At 38.2% G+C, this 7180-nt stretch overlaps 1 long non-coding RNA gene across 2 annotated transcripts; it reads left to right on the top strand.

Annotated features, from left to right (window-relative positions):
• Positions 1–396: 396 nt before the first annotated feature.
• Positions 397–3177, top strand: LOC139359973 (uncharacterized). 2 transcript variants are annotated; one of them, XR_011616789.1, is made up of 3 exons: positions 397–585; positions 1150–2025; positions 2971–3177. It is a non-coding gene; the product is annotated as an uncharacterized lncRNA (long non-coding RNA). The 2 variants fall into 2 exon arrangements; XR_011616788.1 differs by lacking the exon at positions 2971–3177 and adding an exon at positions 2530–2705.
• The last annotated feature ends 4003 nt before the right edge of the window (positions 3178–7180 follow it).

The following is a 7180-nucleotide window of genomic DNA, read 5'->3' on the forward strand; positions in this document are numbered from 1 at the left end:
AGGGTCTGCAGACTAGGAAGTCGGTGGCACCCAGAGGGTCATCCCAGTGTGGACGGGGGAGTCTTCTACCCTTCTTACAATAACCCCTGGAAATCTCCAAAAATACACAGCACTACAAGAGCTTTCCCCAAAGTAAGAAATTGAAGAAAAAAAAAAAACACCCTCTAAGGACAAGAACCCAGTCTCATTTCTTGGTGCCCTGAGGCATCCGACAATAACAACAACAACAAAAATAGCCATAGCCATCACCCCAGTTTGGAAACACTCTTGAACCACAGACCTGGCTCCAGGTTGCTTCTGAGGTCTCACAAAGTGAAGGCTTTCTCTGAGCCCTTTCCTGGTAGTGATTTAGAATTCTGCAAACAATCTAGAATACAGGCCTCAGCCCTCTTCGTCACTAACAATTCTGTTTTCACACTTATCCAGCCAAGTTGCAGGAGGAACCCCTGAAGTAGTCTAAAACACATACTCAGTTATCAAAGTTTTTGGTCCTCAAGTCACTTTGATTTTACTAAAAGCAATCATTTGAAGGACATCTTGTCAGCTGGAATCCCAAACAAACAGACGAGCTTGAAACAGGAGTAAGTGATTTGAATTCTAACAGTTTTCCCCTGAAATAAGCTTTGTAGTAAAGGTTGTGATGCCAAGAAAAGATAAAAGGGAGCAGAGCTGCAGATAGAGTTCAGGATGACTTAAAAATCAAATATAATCATAAAATGCTAGGAGTTTAGCCAGACGAGCACGCAGGAAAATCTCAGCCCTCCCTTCTTTCATTAAGATTTCTATTTCATATACTCTGAAGGTTGATGTCAAAGGGTGAACAAGCACCGGGGAGCCCCTCAGGGAAGGTTCAGAGGGCTCCCAGTCAAGGTTGGCCCTATCATTAGGCAGAACAGGCAGTAGCCTAGAGCCAAAGAGTATTAGGAGCAATGAAAACGTGTAGTGACTGGATACCCTTTGGCTGACTTCAGGCTTGCAGGCATCACAACATTTTCCAGTATACCTGGGGCAATAAAAGTCTTCATCTCCACCTCTCAATTCAATCCAGGACATACAGCATTGATTTCTGACATTAAATTGCATTGAGGGTTTTTTTACTATTGTTGAATATAGCTATTTCCCATTGTTTATAATGCATATCTCTTTTAGAAAAAAAATAAAAATAAACGTGAAAGAGCTACATAATGTGAGATACCATCTACTCAAAAGTGTTTTAGTAAGCAGATTTTGTTGATTTATACATTTCTATTGCCTGAATAGATTCACTGAATCTGCAAAACAACACTGGATTTTAAGGGATTTTAAACTACATTTGCTTAAAGACAAGCAGCATTATTCAACGGCTGCCATTCTGTATGTTGATACAGCTTTTGACCTACAAGAACCTACATACTTGATGATAATAATTCAAAAACTGTCTCTTCACCAGCCTCTACTCAAGTAGGAAAGATTTATTGAAGCTCTGCCTTCTATAAAACCTGCTGTTTGGTACCCATGGAATATGAAATTCTCACAACTGCTAGACCACTCGCTAGTACTGTATATCCATGCAGTTCTGTCCCAGACCCTGCCTTGTATGCCTAGCAACATGTGAAGATTTCAATTTCTAAATCCAGTGATTCCAGTTGTACGTATTACTGTCATTATGCGGTCTCACTAAATATTATTAAAAGCAATTATGATGAATATGAAGAACAAAAGATCTACTACCTCTACAAAAACCAAATCAAATGTATTGAAAAGAGACAATAAAGTCAGGTCACCTTAAAAAAAAAAATAGTCTCATCTTAAGATTGACCAAGGCAACGGTAAAAGATTGAGGGAGGAAATCAAATCATTTAAAAATGGGAAGAATAGTAGTCTTGGATTGCTTTGTAAGTTTCTGTAAGTTCTTCCTTCACCTAAGAAACTGAAGCTTCACATGGCCAATGACACTGTGTAGGTGTCACTTGTCTGTGAGAGCCAATGAAGAACATTAATCTGAAGAACCAAACTCAAGAACAAGGCCTTTTCCTGCTTCACAAGGTTGATGAATTTGTGTATAATTATGGATTTCTATTTATTTATTTATTTATTTATTTTTTATTGTTTTGAGATGGAGTCTTGCTCTGTAGCCCAGGCTGGAGTGCAGTGGCGCATTCTCAGCTTACTGGAACCTCTGCCTCCCAGGTTCAAGCAATTCTCCTGTCTTAGCCTCCCAAGTAGCTGGGATTACCGGCACCTGCCACCATGCCTGGCTAATTTTTAGTAGACATGGGGTTTCACCATGTTGGCCAGACTGGTTTCGAACTCCTGACCTCAAGTGATCCACCCACCTTGGCCTCCCAAAGTGCTGGGATTACAGGCATGAGCCACAGCACATAAGACTTGTGTAAGCTATTTTTACGCTTCTCTACGTTAACTGACTTTTTTGATTGGGTGATCCACTAAAGGGTTTTATTTTGGTCAAAGAAGAATAATTTCATTTTATTACACATGAAATGATATTTTGGGATGATACTGAGGTAGTTTCTCCTTTTCTATTGTCAGGGCTATCTTTACTTTGAAAGATACAGAAAGACTGTGTATATCCTTGCTTGTGATCTTCCCAATCAGTCGCATCTGTTTCTAGGTCAGATGGCATACAAGTTCCTCCCCTGCTAAGAGTTACTGTTTTTGTGCCTCCCCCAAAAGATAAATAAAAATAAGATTGAATATGGTCTTTTAATCTTGGAGTCATAAAAGAAATGTTGAGTGGCAGGGGCTCAAATCACTCCCAGATGAGACATCACAACTTGACAAGTGATAGAGCATGTGGCTTTGCATGTGTGAGGTTTCCTCCTGGAAAACAATAATGGCAAACCACAGACAGGATCAGGAACACTCATTATTGCTTGGGTGTAATTCATTATACCTTAGATTCTGGAAAACAAAACATAGCAACATGCTTCACTCTTGTCATGCAGAGAAGCTGTGACTATTTCTCTGTAGATAATCAGAGCCTGGACAATGGTCCTGAGATTGTCTAGGTACCACTATGAAAAATGCCTCAACCACAGATGGATTTCTAAGTAGCCAGACCTAATGGGCCACCTTTAATGATTAACAGAGCCAAATCTTGTTATTTTATACTTAAGGTTACTGGAGCAGATAAACCACATATGATCTGATCAGTGTACTCATTAAAGAAAGTTGGTGCATTTGCTCTAATATATGTCCCTGTGTCAGATATATGTGCCAATGACACATTAGATAAATTTCTGTTAAGTAGATAATCATTGATTAATTAACCTAATTAATTTCATAAATTAAATTTTCCCATAACGATAATAAAAATTTTTATGATGTGGTTTGATATACAGAGATTAGAAAATATCCAGGTTAAACCATGTCTATACAAATACTTCCTAAATTGTGGATACTATAATACAACCTTACTTTTTCTTGCCTCTATCTCAGGATGCTTTCCTTTTTTATATACCTATCATCCCTCTGGTGATATTTAATTAGCAATAATTACTTCAATCATTTATTTTAACTTTACCATCTTGGTCAAACTACTTTCTTTCTAAATTCTAACAAAGATCCACCATGAAAGGTGAGCCACCTTGAAATCACACCATTGTGATGAAAATTGCCAGGATCACCATAGCTTACTGCCACAAGGCACAGTCATCTGTGTCTTAGCAGACTTCTAAGAGGAAATCTTAGAATGCATTGTACTAGAGTTCACTTTTGAGAGCTGGTAACCACCTGGGACTCCATTAATCCTGATTTACTAAAAAAGAGATATCAGAGAAAAAAGCATATTGTCCCCTTCCTTATTTTTATTTTAAACTCAGAATTTCCTTGACAAAATGTAATTCCAATGCAAGCATTCTAAATGGGAAGTTTAACTAGTAAATAAAGTTGTGTTCTCAAGGTGGTAGAAAGAAGATAGGAAGGAGGGAGGGAGAAAGGAATGGGGGAAGGAAGGGAGGAAGAAATGGGGAGAGAAGAAAAAAGGAAAGGGGTGGAATAAAAAGAAGGCATGTTTTCTAAAGAAATTATTATTATTATTATTTTGAGGCATGGTCTTCTTCTGCCAGCTAGGCTGGAGTGCAGTGGTGCGACCACAGTTTACTGCAGCCTTGAACTTCTGGGCTCAAGTAATCCCCTGCCTCAGCCTCCCACAGCACTGGGATTATAGGAATGAGTCACCATGCCCAACCACTTTCACATATTATTTTTAAACAAGGAAAAGAGATATGCAGCCACTAATCGAATAGCTAAAGCTTTCTTGATGTGATGACTACATAACACTCTCAGAGAAAAATTCTAAGAGGTGCGGGAGAGTGTAAAATTGTAGGGAGTTGTGAACTATTCCCCATCCACCATCACACTCTATCAACAGAGGATTTTAAAATCTGCATTCAATTGGAGCCTAGGCTGGGGGTACCTCAAAGAGCTGGAAGCATTGATCACCATAGCACAAAATTACAAAGGGTGATCAACAATGTAATATTGATAAAGACATAAATGTTGGATGAGTTTAAATATTGGGTACTATGTCATGCTTTTTTCCCTCATACACAGCATCTTCAATTTTAAAAGTCCATAGAATGCAAAGACAAGTGCATATGGATGTTAACTGCAGCAGCACTTAGCCAAAAAAAAAAGTGAATATTACAAAAATAAGCATCGATAGAAAAAAGGTGAAATAAATTGTGATACAGCTGCACAGTGGAATACTATATAGCTATTTCTATATTTTAAAATGATACTAAAGAAAATTATTGTGTATGTGTGCTGCATATGCAAAGAAAAATAGTCAAAGAGATGTATAGAACTATAAGAAATATAGCAACATAGGAAAGAGTTGGAAGGGATATATACCATACTTAACAAGGACTACTTCTGATGGAGAATGGTATCAGAAAGAACAGATGAAGAATACTTTCTACTTCTTATTTACATAATTCAAATTGTGTAGAATCGTATACTTTTTTGTGATAATCTTAGTATTTTTTCTCAAATTTCAAAGATGTTTTATGTTACTATTCCTAGAAACACTCTGGGTATGAACCACAACTTCCACCATTCCAAGTGTTTTTAGAATGGAACTTGAAGAACCTTAGACACAGTAGGGTTCCCTTTATAGAATCAGCAATCCCCAGCAGAAGACACTACAACATTTTGTGGATCCACCCAATCTCTCAGGGTCCCCAAAAGAATGAGCAGCCTAAAACAATCCTGGAATATGTGACCATGTCAGGCTAAAATACCTATCAGGTGCATCTCAGAAGTGAGAGCTACAATATCAAAGTTTACTTTTCCTTCCCAATATATCGCATACAGAAGTTTTTAGAAGCTAGTCACAGAATATCTTAGAAAGTTGCATTGCTTATTTAAATTACATTTTGTGGATTTCATGGATACATGAAAACACTCTCAGGATGGTAAAATAAACTGTTCATATTGCGTTTAGGAACTTTTTGTCTTGCCCACTCCCCAAAATCATTTGAGAGCAGTGTATGTAGACTGGAAGTGAAAAGACTCAAGAAAGATGGAAAAACAGTACTTTCCAGTGCTCGTCCTCCTGCAGAAACATCAGTTTGAACAATTATTCAGGCACAAAAATACCTTCAGAAGAGCTATGGAAACCAAGTAAGTGATTACAGTATCTGGGTGTAGCACAGAAAAGATGTGTTGAAGAAGGTAGGCCGGGCGTGGTGGCTCAAACCTGTAATCCCAACGCTTTGGGAGGTGGAGGCAGGTGGATCACCTGGGATCAGGAACTCAAGACCAGCCTGGCCAACAGGGTGAAACCCTGTCTCTACTGAAAGTACACAAAAAAATTAGCCAGGCATGGTGGTGGGTACCTGTAATCCTAGCTACTCAGGAGGCTGAGACAAGAGAATCGCTTGAACCCAGGAGGCAGAGGTTGCAGTGAGCCGAGATCGCGCCATTGCACTCCAGCCTGGGTGACAAGAGCAAGACTCTCTCAAACAATAAATAAATAAATAAATAAATAAATAAATAAATAAATAAATAGAAAAAAGAAAAGAAGGTAGGAAGGACAGTTCACATTACCTACCCATGACACCCTCCCCCAATCCCAGGCAGCACAGAATAAAGACAGATACCCTTCATATGGAGGAAAGAGACGAGAGTGAGCAGCAGACTTTGCCTCAGACTCCAATGCTAAGCCTGCCCCAGTAAAATCCAGCACTGGGGAGCACCCTATGGCTTTAGACTGCAGGCCAGCCTGCCAGGCTGAGCCTCCAGACTTGCCTAGGCACCAGGCCAGATCTTATAGCCCCAGATTCCAGGCCTGCCTGTGAGACTCAGTCCCCAACTTCCAGACCACACACATGTCTCTGGATGAGCTGACTGGTAAAGGGATTGCCCAGACAAAGCCAATCTGCAAAGATTGGAATAAGTCCCTACTTCTTCAAATGCACAGACACCAATGCATAACCACAAAGATCAAGAACAATCAAGGTAACATGACCTCACCAAAGAAACAAATTAAAGCTTCAGTAACAGACCCTAAAGAAATGGGGACTTACAATCTGCCCAACAAAGAATTCAAAAGAATCGTTTAAAGTAAGCTCAGCAAACTTCAAGAAGATACACAGAAACAATTTTACAAAATCAGAAAAATAATAAATAACCAAAATGAGAAAATTAACAGAGATTGAAATTATTTTTGAAAACCAAACAGAAATTAAAAGCTGAAAAACACAGTGAATGAAATAAAAAATGCAATTGAGGGCATCAACAGCAGAACCAATAAAACAGAATAAATAATTTGTAAATTAAAAGGAAAGTTATTTGAAAATGTACAGAGAAGAAGAAAGAAAAAAATGAAAAGTAAAAAAGAAAGCTTACAGTATTTATGTATCAGCATCAAAAGAGCAAATATTCAAGTTATAGGAATTAAAGAAAGAGAAGAGAGATAAAGTAGAAAGATAAAGTTTTCAAATCTGGGGAAAGATATAAAACTTTTCAAATCTGGGGAAAGATATAAATATCAAGGAGAAAGAAGATCAACATTCTTCAATCAATCAGATTCAATCCAAACAAGACTACACCAAGACACGTTAAAATCAGATTGTCAAAAATCAGAAACACAGAGAAAATGCTGAAAGCAGCAAGAAAAAAGAATGAAATAATAAATAAAGAAGTTCCAATAAGACTGGCAGTGAACTTCCCAACA

The sequence above is a fragment of the Macaca nemestrina genome, chromosome 19 (assembly GCF_043159975.1).
Source record: "Macaca nemestrina isolate mMacNem1 chromosome 19, mMacNem.hap1, whole genome shotgun sequence".
Taxonomy (NCBI): Eukaryota; Metazoa; Chordata; class Mammalia; order Primates; family Cercopithecidae; genus Macaca; species Macaca nemestrina.